The sequence below is a fragment of the Phyllobates terribilis genome, unplaced genomic scaffold (genome assembly GCF_046119375.1).
Source record: "Phyllobates terribilis strain yellow unplaced genomic scaffold, ASM4611937v1 Scaffold_3__8_contigs__length_932513732, whole genome shotgun sequence".
In the NCBI taxonomy this organism is placed as follows: Eukaryota; Metazoa; Chordata; class Amphibia; order Anura; family Dendrobatidae; genus Phyllobates; species Phyllobates terribilis.
Window position 1 is genome coordinate 229,909,391 of NW_027362763.1, and position 14,924 is coordinate 229,924,314.

Below are 14,924 nucleotides of genomic sequence, written 5' to 3' on the forward strand. Positions count from 1 at the left end.
AATTTGGGCTTTGTAGCAGTGTGCAGCACTGATCCTATTAGGCCATCTATACTAAGCTCCACCAGATTTAAAATTAATAATAATTTTTAGCTGCATCTAGCCCGGAAAATAATTTTGGGGCTCCGAGATGCGCAAGACACATAAGTGCCTTCTTGCTGCACTACCTGCAACATGACCCTCATATTGTCAGAATTCGAAGTAATCATGACTACTGGGTTGCCACACTCTTAGATCCCCCAAACTTTTCGATCAACCTTTTCATTTTAATAAAGACCAAAAAAATGGTCATTTTTGAAATTATAAGCATTAGCAGGTTATTAGAAACTGAAATCAAACAGTTTTCAACTCAAAACTTTATTCTAGGTGATGTTACATTTTCACATAGGACCCCTTGTTCGAAAGGAGCTTCTGAACTCTCTCGTCCATTGAATTTGTCAGGTTTTGGATGGTTTCTGCTTCAATTGTTTTGCATGAGGACAGAATACCCTCCCAGAGGTGTTGCTTAGATGTGAACTGCCTCCCGCCATCATAGACACTCCTTTTGATGATGCTCCAGAGGTTCTGAATGGGGTAGAGGTCAGGGGAGCATGGGGGTCACACCATAAGTTTGTCCCCTTTTATGCCCATATCAGCCAGAGATGCAGATGTTTTATGTGCAGCATGAGATGGTGCATTATCATGCAAAAAAATGATCTTGCTGAGAAATACACGGTTCTTCTTCTTGAACCATGGCAGGAAGTGCTGTTTGAGAAAATCCACAAACATTATGGAGTTCATGTTTAGCGCCTTCAGGGATCCTAAAGGGGCCGACAATCTCTCTCCCCATGATTCCAGCCCAAAACATTACTCCACCTCCTCCTTGTTGGCGCTGTAGCCGTGTTTGCTTGGGGTGTCCATCAACCAGCCATCCTCCACTCCATCCATCTGGATCATCGAGCGCTGCACGGCACTCACCGTGAACAAAACAGTTTTGAAATCAGTCTTCATGTAATGTTTAGCCCACTGGAGCCGTTTCTGCTTGTGTGAAGTGGATAGAGGAGGTCGACAGGATGGCGTATGCACAGCTGCAAACCTCTGAAGGACCCTGCATCTTGTTGTTCGGGGGACGTTGGAGGCACCAGCAGCTTCAAAAACTTGTCTGCTGCTATGACAAGGCTTTTTTGCCGCTGCTCTTTTAACCTGACGTAATTGCCTGTAGGAAAGAGTCCTCAATTTGCCCTTATCAGCACGCACACGTGTGTACTGTGAATCAGCTACATACTTCTTGATTGCCAAGACACTTCATCCTGATCATCGCACAATGTTGATTGTAGTCATGCCTTGACCTAAACACTCCACAATTTGTTGCTTCTCAGCAGCCGACACATTCTTTATCTTTCCCATTTTGGCAGAAAATGTAGGCTGCTTAATAATGTGAGACAGCCTTCTTAAGTAGTCTTGCCTTTCATTGGACACACCTGCCAAACTAATTAGCACAGGTGTCTGCAATTGCTTACAGTGATATAAAGAGCCCTGACACACATCACCATCAATGAGTTTAACTGACAAACAAACAAATTCTTCCCTTATCACTCCTAAACACTTTTTGCATAATAATTTGGAACACAGTGTACATGTGCTTTTCCACAAAACACCAGTGGTTCACGTAGTGAATCTTACAGTTCTAACTTGCCAACCGTGGTCTGTATGGAGATGTTCAATAAAGGGCCCAAAATCAAGATAACATAGATGGGAGAGGTCTCTATGAATAGGAATTCCTAAGTATTTGATACCCTGTGAGGGCCAGGCAAAGGGAAAGTTGGACTGGATGGAATCCTATATGGATTTGGGGAGGGAGACATCGAGGGCCTCAGACTTCGCTGCATTGATTTTAAAATTTGACCATGTAACAAAGTGATCTATTTCAGCCATAACAGCATGGATGGATATATGTGATTGAGTGATATATACTAGGACATCATCAGCAAATAGAGAGCACTTGTACTCGGTGCCTCCCACCTCAATCCACCTAATATTGGGGTTATGGCGAATTGATGAGAGCAGGTGCTCCGTCACTAGGATGTATAAGAGAGGGGACAGAGGACATCCCTGCCTTGTCCCATTGGTGATTGTGAAAGGTGATGAAAATGTTCTGATGCACCCCCTGGGCCTTGGGACACCCGGAGCCAGACCCTTTTTGGTGGATGCTGGTGGTTGTAGTCTTCGTGGCAGCGACCCGGTTCCGTGGCTCAGGGTGGTCAAACCAGTGGCGGAACTATTTATGTGGTTTTGATGTTTAAATGTCCGACTACGCCACCCGTGGATTGCGGTCAGAGTGAACCGCCGCTGCAGGGCAGACCGCTGAGGCTGGTGTTGTGGGTGCAGCAGAGCGTAGCATAACTCCCCACGGGAGGAGTATAGCCTCAGGGCAGTGTATGCGGAGGATGGGGGAGATGGTGCAGGGCAGCAGCAGTAACGACACGGAGTCAGTGATGCAGTCCAGGGCCTTTACTCACAGTTCTTATTATCCAGACCACGTCTGCAGGTAATGGCTGCCCACGTCGTACTGTGCTCACCAGGTGAGGGGCTCAGACAACTCCCAGATAACTTTGGAGTGCTTCACAGGACCCCCTTTGTGTGTCCTTTGTCTGGCCTTTCTTACCAACCCTTCTGTCCGGCTGCCTCGGGCCTCCTCTTGGTAAACTTGGCGCCAGTTTCCCTGACCCTATGTGGTGCCTTCCTAGCGGGTGTAGCGAGGGGCTGCGCCACATAAAATGTCAGAGCCTCCGGTTTCTAGCTGAGGGTCGTTTCCTGCCTCCACTAATTTCGGGGACCGGTCTCCCCCTTTGGCCTGACCCCTCCACGCAGGTGGATTCGGGCGTGCGGTGGCGACTCGCCCGTCCGCACCCCTGGGATCCCTTTATTCCTCGTTCCTGGAGCCTTCTCCGCTCCTCTTCCTTCCTTCTCCCTCTTCCAGGCCTGGGCCTCTGTTACTAGGCCCGCCTCCGGAGCAGAGCTCATGCAGAGCCCCTGCTCCCTGCCACTTCTGCTCAGACTTCTCTGCACTGAACTAAGATGGTGCCCACCTTTTATACTCCCTTCTCAATGCACCCAGGCCTAGGTGACGTATTGTGATACAGGGCCGTGATTTTGGCTATAAAAGGGTCCCCTAGACCCCTACCCCAAGCTTTTTAAGAGAATCATATATGGCGTGCCAGGAGACTCTATGGAATGCTTTCTCAGCATCCAACGAGAGTATCTAATTACAAATTTTTAACTGCATCTAGCCCAGGAAATACTTTGTGCCTAGTAGCAGTGTCTGCTAGTCAGCGGATTATCCCGGCTGTTAAGCAAGCTACACCACCTGTAGTTTGGACACTTAATTTTTTCAAAGGAAATGCTTCGGGACCACGGGATTCTCAGTGAAGAGCATCAGCAGGCACCCCAAGGCATAGGGGCTGGACTGGCAGTAGGATGCCTTGCGGTGGACAGCCGAGCTCGATCCTTATAAAAGCTTTTTAACTGCAGCAGCTTTAGTGGACGCTACTGGAGCTGGAATTACGCGGCTGCTGGCATGAGACTTGCCCTCCAATAGATCCTTGTAAATGGATTTAAAGTGTATTCATTCAAATTAGAGAGACAATTTAAATTAAAAAGCTTAGAGCTGCCTCCACCACAGGGGGGCTCGCTCGACCCACCAGCGGACAGGCACCAGTATTGGGAGAGGGGGGCTGGCCGTCAGGGTTCACCGCGGCTCTGGCACAAACCCGGCGACACGGAGGTGGCACGGGCAAGAGCGGACTGAACGTGTCGGCTTCTCACTTTTTGGATTTTAGAAGGGCATGACATGCCTATATTTGTGTCTCCCCCTCCTTTTACTCCTCCACCTCTTTTCTTTTCGCATGACTATATGTACTTGTCACTTTTCCATGTGTTAGTTGTGTCTTCTGAGCAGTTTGTCAGCTTTTGGACACCTTTGAAGGTGTTTTCTATGTGTTTCTATGTGTTTTTGTTTGCCTGCCATTGGTTTTAACGGTGTTCGACGAACAGTTCGACGAACAGTTCGGCGAACACATGGGTGTTCGACGAACCGAACCGAACTCGAACACTACGGGGGTGGCTCAACACTAGTGGCAGTATCATAGCTTGGGCCTGCTTTTCTTCAGCAGGGACAGGGAAGATGGTTAAAATTGATGGACCGAGCCAAATATAGGACCATTCTGGGAGAAAACCTGTTGGAGTCTTTAAAAGACCTGAGACTGGGACAGAGATTTATCTTCCAACAAGACAATGATCCCAAACATAAAGCAAAATCTACAATGGAATGGTTCAAAAATAAACGTATCCAGGTGTTAGAATGGCCAAGTCAAAGTCCAGACCTGAATCCTATCGAGAATCTGTGGAAAGAGCTGAAAACTGCTGTTCACAAACGCCCTCCATCCAACCTCAATGAGCTCGAGCTGTTTTGCAAGGAAGAATGGGCAAGAATTTCAACCTCTCGATGTGCAAAACTGATAGCGACATACCCCAAGCGACTTGCAGCTGTAATCACAACAAAAGGTGGCGCTACAAAGTATTAACTCAAGGGGGCCGAATAATATTGCATGCCCCACTTTTCTGTTTTTAATTTGTTAAAAAGTTTAAAATATCCAATAAATTTCATTCCACTTCACGATTGTGTCCCACTTGTTGATTCTTCCCCCCAAAATTTGAATTTTATATCTTTATGTTTGAAGCCATAAATGTGGCAAAAGGTATAAAAGTTCAAGGGGACCAAATACTTTCACAATGCAGTGTACATACAGTATATGTACTGTATATATACATACATATATGTAGAAACACATTATATTTACTGTACTCTATTAGACACGCACATTCTTGCACATCACAGATTCAAGCATATACAACATATACATAAATAAAACACAAATATATGCACATTATAAGTACCACACACATACACACACAGTACATTACAAACTAATATATAGTTACTCATACTATATATACTTTATTGCATTACACAACTTTTGAAGAGCTGTGATATCTTAACCGTGGAGGAGACACGGTGAACAGAGCTTGCTTTCTGCCTGAATTATTTTGTCAATCCCTTTCCTTCCTGCATGTGTTAAGTTAAAATAGCCAATAAGAAATTCCAATAGTTGTAATTTTTTGCAGAATAAAGAGAGGAGGCAAGGGGAAAGCAGGGCTTCCAAAAACCCCAATGCGCTTCTTCCCCATTGCTCAAAAAAGACATAATATTCCCCTCTGCAATAGCACTTCTAGCTTCTGTAAGTAAGCATCAATGCACCCCCCTGCAGTTTCCTCAAGCTGCATGATTTTTTGGGTGAAACAGTTATTCCCTCTCAAAATCAAGTAATTGTTTAAAGGGTTAGTCCAGCCTTAGTGGAATTTTCATTTTCAATATACACACTGTTAGTATTCGGCTCTGCTTGCATTACCCGCAGTCATCAAGTGCCGACTAGATTCTCATCCGCTTTTCTCAGTTGTCTATGCTTACAGTCATGTGATAATTGCTGGAACCAGAAAGTGGACCTGAATCCTATCAGTATGTATATTACACACTATCAGGATTAAGCAAGCTGCAATGCTTGCCAAAAAATTCACCAGAGCTTGACAACCTCTTTAGGCAGCAATATAATTTGAAAGCTCAGACACTCCACCTTGCCATACCCTTAAGGTGCATTTACATCAAAAGATTTTCATGAACCTTGGAAGTGGAACGCTCATTTCATGACAATATTGCAGTGTAAACAGGCTGCTGATAAACCCAATGAATGAGCAAAACGCTCGTTCAATGAGTGAAATAATTTGTAAGTAGTCTTAAAAATCATTTTTCTCGGTAGACAAGTGACCCATCATTCTGTGTACACAGGTCTTGTGCTGCCTAGAATAGTGGCAGCCTTTGTGCACTGAACAATCCATCACAGATCTGTTACACACTTTTAAACGACCACTGGTAGGTAAATATTTACGGGTCGTCAGTTGTTTAGTGCCACTGGTTAGTCCGTGCAAATGGACCTTCATTTTAGTGAAATTATCTGAATGCTGAAAGTTTTGTGCAACAGGCAGAAGTAAACTGATCACAATGGCAACTCTTGTTAAAAGAATTGTCTAATTGTTGAATTAAGTGTATGATTGAATTGATGTAAATGTCCACTAAGGGTGGATTTACACTGCACGATTATTGAAAATGATTCCTTGTAGGAATGCTAATTTCTTAAAAACCATGAGGTTTAAACAGGGTGCAAAATGCTCGTTAGTTGAGTGAAATAGTTTTTAAGCTTAGAGCTCATCTTTCTTGCCAGCGCAACTTCCTGTGTAAAAAGGACATGTGCTGCTGATAACAATCACAACCTATGTGCAAAAAAATGATCTATTAATGATTGTTCTGTGATCACTGCAAGAGTGGTCAGCTTTTCTAAACAGATTATTAAATGATCCCTGATTAGCAAACATGTAGCCATTTGGTGGATGTTTTTTGGCCGGAGGTTGTATACTCTAAATGTACCTTAACAATGGCAATCTCTGTGCAATAAGTTTTCAATTGTTCAATTTACTATAAAAAAATTGTGTTATGTATCAAAATCAAGTTTAGACACATTGCCTAATATAGAACTCCCTGGTTGCAATACTGTAGATGTAGAATTAAATCATGTGTGGCGCCCCTGAGAGTTCGGTCGCCACAGAGGTACTGCACCTCACACAGAGGTGTGGTGTCTCCCCTCTCTCAGGTAAGGAGGGAGTGCTGCCCGGAACCCCAACACCTGCATACAACACTGCACTGCTCCAGGCCCACTGGAGGGGCAACATGCAGAGCACACCTGCTGAGCCCTGACCCTGGCTGGAGTGGGGGGAACCCAAAGGTAGGGGGAACCAGTAGTGGGTGTGGGTGGAGGAAGTAGTTCATGGGAGCACTCATACAGTAGATATATAAAAAGGTAGACATCTTAACAGTAAGTGTGTTGGAGTAGGGACAGTTCAGAGGAACAGTCTGGGAGCAGAGTCTCTGTAGGAGCTCTGCTCCACTACAAGGGCCCAGGACTGAGGCCCAGGAGGGGAGCAGGGAGTAAGCTCCGTTCTGTAGAAAGGATCCTAGGGGAGTACGGCGAGTGCAGGCAGCACCCGTACACCCCGAACCTGCCAGGTGTCAGGAGGATCTAGGCCGCAAGAAGGGGACCGGCCCCTGGCCCAGTCGTGCAGCTTGAGGCCTCGGCTGGAAAAACCGGAGGCTTCTTGCTTCTATAGCCACAAGTCAAACTCCCACTTCAATCCAAGTAAGGTCAAGTAGGTCTGTGTAACTCCGACGGACAGGGGGGACTTCAGAGCACCCGAATAGGATTCACAGTGGGAAGCGCAAGACAGAAGGGAGTAAGACCCAGCCTGAAGTCGGTCTAGAGAGGTACATAAGAAAGTGGGGTTCTGCCAAGTACACCCGAACTGCCTGAGGAAGGACTGAACCCCTGCCCTGTGAACGCAGTGCGACGCGGGAGGCTTGCACCAGTACAGTGCACCTGTGGACTGTCTAAGAACTGTGAGTAAATCTTGGATGACTGCACTGAACTGCCTCCGCTCCTTTCTTTCGCCGGTGCCATTTCACTCCCTGCACTACAACGCCCAGCGCACCTCCATTTTATCTCCACTGCCCTGAGGCCTGCTCCACCTGTGGGGAGCCATTCCATCACAAGCTGCCCTACCATCTGCCTTGGAGGACTGTTGCGGCGCTGGTGATCCTCACCAGACACCACAGGTGGCGTCACGAAAAATCCCAAGAACCCCGTATAAAAGCATTCCTCCCATTTCACTGACCGCCCTGGGACACGGACCGGGCCAGCCACCGTGATATCCCCTGCAAGCAGCCATAAGGCCCGGCTGCCGAGTACCCCACGGCCCTGAGGGCGAGTCACATGTTTGTTTAGCCCTCTTTATCTTACAGTGCCTTCTAGGTATAAGATATGGAAGTTTCTATCATGATTTTTCAGTGCAATAACAGAAGGAGACCAGCATCTTTTAATAGATATATTACAATATATAGATTGATTTCTTGTTATGTTAAATTGATTCCAAGCATTGATCAAGCTATATTATGGGGGTTTGGGATGAGTACAGTATGATAAAGAAATTTTCATGCTCTACATCATTTGTTCAAACAAAACCTGGTTCAATAATATTTGTTGCATTCACATGTAAAATGTAAGTAGCCTAAGAAAAACAACCTTGGCTTTTAGACCACCTCACTGCTGAAAGGAGTTGGTGATGGACAGAATGGATAAAAAAGTAGTACACGGGGGGTGTAGAATATATTTGATCTAGATCATGCACTCCTCCCATGCCATTCCAAATTACATGCCACCCCACACAGTGCAAAATTGAAGTAATGTACCCCCTAAGAGAAAAAGATGAAAAACCTACACTGTGTATCACATTTTACAGAATTTTAATGTTCTCTTTAAATTCTGTATGTTTACCGAAGGAAACTGATTTATTTCTGTATAACAGAAAACATGCAGGAGAAAATACTTTTTCAATACAAGTATTTCCTTATGTCTTATTCTGGCAGTAATTATTTATTGTTTTATTAAAATATACATTCAAAGCTTTAGTCATCATTATAGTCTTATTACAGCAGAATATAGCTAACAAGTAGTTAATTTAACCCATTGGTGACATCTGCAGTACATTAACGGTAGACTTGTGCACTTATACAGTCCGTTGCAAAAGTTTTAGGCAGGTGTGAAAAAAACGCCCCCTTCTAAAATAAAAGCATTTATAGTTTATTTTTATAAATTAACAAAATGCATAATGAATGAACAAAAGAAAAAGCATCAATACTTCTAGGTACACTTGTACACAATTTTTGATGGAACTCAGCATAGAGGTTGTTCCAAACATATTGGAGAACTAACCACAGATCTTGTGTGGATGTAGGCTTGGGTAAATCCTTCTGTCTCTTCATTTAATCCCAGCCAGAATTGACGATGTTGAGGTGGGACATATCAGCACTTCCAGGACTTTTCATTATGCTGAAGATAGTTCTTAATGATATTGGATGTATGCTTGGAGTGGTTGACCTACTGTAGGATACATTTGGAGCCAATAAGACACCTCCCTCGTGATATTGGTGTCACGCACAATGTAGGAAAGACAAAGTGCAACACGAAGGGATGAGGGGAAGGGAGTCCAAATACTATGGAAAGGGGTAGTGGAGACCTCTAGGCTGATCTAATATCACCCTGTCTCCCCTACCTTCCATATATTGGTTCCTCACCAATCGCCGAACAGGAAACCTACGCCCTGTATATCCCTAGAGCTAGGCCCTGGATAGGGAAGGGCGAATGAGCACTGGTCAGTCCCCACTATAAACTAAAGACAACAAGGGAGACAAACACGCGAGGGACAAACTTACCTTGAGCAGACTTCAGAGAGATTACACCAAACGTCCTCCAGAGCACCACAGAGGAAGTAAGCTGACTGCAATAGCTTCAAGCTTTCACAAGGGAACATGTGAATATCACCGGCGCCTCCCTGTAGCAAACTGAAAGTAATTAAACAACCAGGTCAGGGTGTCAATCAGAGCAGGGGGGAGGTGGCCGCTGGGTCCTAAAGTAAGACAGAGTTAAGAAGGAGTCTGTAATGCCAAACAAAGTCACCTTCTGCAACCAGCTGCAGAAAGACTGTCTACTACATCTGATACACCCGTGACAATTGGATGATAGATATTTTTTGTTCAACTTTGCATTCTGTGATTTCTCTGTTATTCATGCTGAAAATCAATAAAATGATAGCTGAGTGTTAACATTGTTCCTGCCAGTAGCATGAGTCTTCACAAAGTCTGATACAGTCATTACTGGGTTGCATGAATCATGGGTCTATCCCTTTTAAGTGTTTTCCCTTTACAAAAGACAGTCACATACCAATGTAATTCAAACAGTTTGCTTTTAGTGTACACAACTCTATATACAGTGGCACAATAAACTATTATATTATCGTCAGAGGAATAGAATACATAATGGTTTCAATACTTAGACTAGGCATAGAATCTTGGCAGTTTCAATACATACAAGCTGAACCACAGCAGCTTAATGTTGCAAAATTACCTAAATGAACAGGACACTACACTAAACAATTAAGCTATCCTGTATCTCAGGTCACATATATCCTGCATGAAGCATCTGTTCACGTCTCAGGAGCCATACCCAAAACTGTGTCACTTCATGCAGGTATCAACAGTCAATTCCATTTTCCACCTATTTCCAGGTGATTAATCCTCCTAGCTTAAGACCTATTCTCCAGAGCCCTGCATCCACTAACCAGGTCCTTCTTTTCAGCCCTTCCTTCTATACCCACGTTCCAACTCAAGGGCCCTGATTCACCATATTCCTGCCTTTCATTGCTTTATTTCTTTTAGTCTAGGAATTCAATCAATTTTGTCAAGGGCTGTGTTACACTTACCTGGATCTTACTTTTCTAGAACATCAGCCTAGGCATTACTTTGGGAACAAGTAAGTTAAGTTTACCAGGTCACAAATCTGAATCCACTGACCATACTTCAAGAATCCATGTAACCAGAACAGGTGACCAGCTCCTCTCCAGTACCTACTGAACCGGCATGTCTCACAGCCCTGACTGATCAAAGTTATAGCAGTATCTGGTTTCATAGTCACAGCAGACTGTACCACAGAGCTAACCCCATCCAGGTTGACATTAAACTTCATTTACAGCATCAATGACATTTTACACACAACACTAGAAGCAAACCTCCTTTATAGCAAGCCTTCTTCGCCCCCAGGATTTGCAAGCAAAAGTGCTTGGCTCACTGACTTTTCTATGGCAACCAGGCCATGCACAATGAAGAAGTAGGATCATATAATTTCCAAAGAGTTTGCCAAGTATTATAGGTGAATATCTCTGACTAATTTTTTCAGACCACCTTGTCTCTAGTTTACAGTCGATCTGCAAATTTCCTATATGGAACAGGCCCTACTATTCTTAAATACTATGTGATACACTTTTCCCCTTATAAAAGGAATGGCCAAACAATCAGATATAGATATACTTACATGTACTGACCACTGGTTTTAGTGATGTCCCCGCCACTCCAATGCATGTTTCGCTCTTTCTTCGCCTTTCTCTGGCTAAGAGGAATGTTATTTCTACAACTAGAGACTGCATTGTTTTCATAAAAAGTGAAAAAAATGAGGATCCTTCCCATCTAATTTCAATGTGTGCATGATACTCAAAGTATAAAGTTATTATTGTAGTTAACCCACATGGTAAATTGCCTTAACAAATTGTTTTTCGCTTATCCTACCTTTCAAACTATAACCCCAATTCCCCAAATTTTGGGATACTGTATAAAATGTAAAGAAAACAAGAATGCAATGATCTGGAAATCTCTTACAGACATATTTTATCCACAACAGACCACAGAACACAAATCAGAAGTTCTAAGTTACATATTTTTCCATTTCACTAGTATCAATAAACTAATTAAGAAATTGGTGGCAGCAACATAACTCCAAAAATTTGTGAACGGGCAATGTCTAGCATTGTATATTAATGTCAAAAGACTGACTGTCACTTCCAAACAGAAAACAGGTGTGTACAGGTGCTTACTAAGAGTATCTGTCACGAAGTATTAAATGATTCATGACGGCCTTGTCATTTTTGCTGTTTAAATGCTGTTTTTTCTTTTGGGCAATCAGGGGTTAATGTCAGTTTTCCTTGCTATGCTTGGTGTGCTGATTGTTCAGCTGATGGGGGTGTGATCTCTTGCTCCACCCTATAAATAGTCACATGCCCCTTCAGTTGATGTTGGTGTTCAGTTCATTCTGCCTAACTGGAGTGAGGAGAAGGAGTCTGTTGTCTGGATTGGTTGGAGGTTTACCTTGGGATTGCTGCTTGCTGTTTGGCTGTGTGTTTTCCTTTCCTCATTCCCATTTAGTTTTCCTACCTACTCTTTCCCTGAGTTTTCCTTTGTGGCTTTGAGAGTATTTTTGGTGAGCTTGCAGTTTACCCTGTCTGTTTTCCCTGTCTTGTTACAGTATCATTCTATTTGTACTGTCTTCCTCCCTGGGGGAGAAGGGGTCACTAACAGGACCTGTGCAGGAGATAAGAAGATGCTGGCGGCTTGGGTCTCCTCACCTTCAGAGGTACCCCTGAGATAAGGGAAAGTCAGGGTCCCCCTAGTGTGGCAGGGCGAGGATCGGGTCCCAACTCCCAGCCATTTCCCGTTTTTGCCGTTTACGGTGTGACAGTATCCATCTCCTTATATAGCGAAAAAAAAAAGTAGCACTCTATAGTATGCAAGCATAAAATATATGAAATTTGAATTGCATTACTGCCCTAGAAAATAGGAATAATTGAGAATGTTTTTTGTTAGCACTGTATAAAATCCCCTGGTCTTTTTACAACAGTCTACAAACATCTAAGTGAGGAGACCAATTGCTGGATTTTGGGAGCAGAATGTTGTCCCATTTTTGAATAATATAGGAATCTAGCTGCTCCATAGACCAGGGTCTTTGCCAAATTTTTCATTTCATAATGACCAATTCTTTTCTATTGGTGGATTCTATAACTGGACTACGTGCGGCCAGTTCATCACTTGAACTCTTCTTCCGTGAATCCATGCTGTTGTGATGGATGCAATATGTGGTTTAGCATTGTCTTTCTGAAAAATACAAGGCCTTCCCAGAAATACACGTCTGTATGGGAAAATATGTTGCTCTAAAACCTCTATATAATGCTTAGTATTGATAGTGTCTTTCAAGATGTGTAAGCTGTTCATGTTATAGGCACTAATACAACCCCATACTATCAGAGTGTGCTGTTAAGAAGCTGGATGAAATTTCTTCTTGCGTCTGCAGGATATGATGACCCTGGTTTCCATTTTACCTCAGTATATTTTTATTGAGCTTGGCCCACAGAAAATGGCAGCGTTTCTTGATTTTGTTACTACAGTATATGACTTTTTTTTATCCATTATAGAGTTTATCTTGCATTTGTGGAATACGCAGCAAACCGTTCACAGACATTTTCATGAATGAATCACGCCTGTTTTTACTGTAGTACGAGACTGTAGATTACAAGCATACAATATTGACCATCGGCCTTGTCCTGTGTGTACATGGATGTTGTTAGAATATCTGTCTTTTGATGATATTATGTACTGTTCATGGTGGTATATTCAAATTATTTGCAATTTTTACTTTGAGGAACATTTTTCTTATTTTTTTTCAACAATTTATAGCGTCAGTTGTTCACATGTTCCTCTGACCATCTTTCTTTCCATGAATGGACACAGACGAATGAGGGTCCCTGTGATACATATGTGCCCTTTTCAGGCCAATATCTCATCATAATGTACAATTCCATCTGCTTTGGATGTGGAAGTGGCTCCCTTACCTCTTGGGCCCTTGTGCAGCATGTTGCAACAATGGTACACTGATGAGCAAAAGGGTAACAGTATTTTAAACTTTTGACCTTCTGGCTCAATATCTCACCATCTACTACTGCTTTGAACGTGAGACTACCATTATTTTATAAATAATCATCTTGGCTATCTCATACATATATTTGACTTGCAAATCATCTTGGCTATCTCATACATATATTTGACTTTACCATATAATTAGTTATGGTGATTCTTGTCATGTCACTGCATTGTTACTGATTTTTACTGTTTGGTTCCTAAAAATCTAAATTTAAATTTTTATTATTTTGTTAATATTTTGCAAATCCACTTTTGGCTTTCAACATTGCTTGAAATTGTTCTGGGCAAGCTTTTGATCAGATTCAAGCATGCCTAGGCCGAAATCTGACCTCACGTCTCTATTACCCATTCCCACGGTTGGTGCATTCTGGTCAATTCACTAGGGTATGTATACAGATTTTTGTTTAACTCTACCCACAAGTGTTCGATGGGGTTGAGGTCTGGGGACTGTGGGGGCTAATCCAGCAACTCTACTTCATTGAACCATTTGTTCGCCAAATGGTTCAATGGTATGCTTTGGGTCGTTGTCCTGCTGGAACACTATGTCGTCCTTTTCATACCCATAGTACTTGAGTGTATGAAGTAACTCCTCTTGTAGGATACTCACATATAGCTCGGAATTGAGACCACCATTGATCCTGGTCAAGTATCCAACGCCTTTGGCTGTGAAGCATCCCCATATCATCAGGCTTCCTCAACCGAACTTGACAGTTCCTTCAATTTCTATATCCTTTTGCCTTTTTTTCCCTTGTTTCTTCCAGATCCATTTGCACCCATCAAAACCTAATCTATTGACTTTTGTCTTATCATTCCAGTGTTCTACTGTCCACTTTAAGCAGTTTTTGCAAACTCGAGCCAACGCTTCTTTTGACGATATTAAGGTCGAGACTTCTTCAGCTTTTTTTCGGGTCACTATTCCAGACTTGTATAATGTGCATCACCACACGATACCTGCATGGCCATCTGTGATCTCACTATTATGAAGTATATGAGCCACCTCCACTACCATGTTTGTCGCACAACAACTGATAGATCTTGTGATGAGCCAACTTGTTGACTCCAATATTTTGCCTGCACCTCCACCTCTTAGCATTTGAATGGATGGATGGACTTGATTTTGTATTTTTCCAACTTTCATGGCACTCACATAATGCAGTTTGGCAATTTTCTTCACCAACAGACCAATATCGATGAGCTGGATGATGCTGTTTCTCTTTTCTTGGGAAATCTTCTTTATGGCTGCTCCTCGATTCGAACCAATGACCTTTCACATTGGAATCAACCTAATAACACACTGAGTTGTATTTTGTAATATACAGGAAGAAAAAGATTTTTCCACCACCAAAACAGTAACAATGCAGTGACATGACAAGAATCTGCACAACTAATCATATGCTAAACAGTTGCAAGTCAAATTTATGTAAGAGAT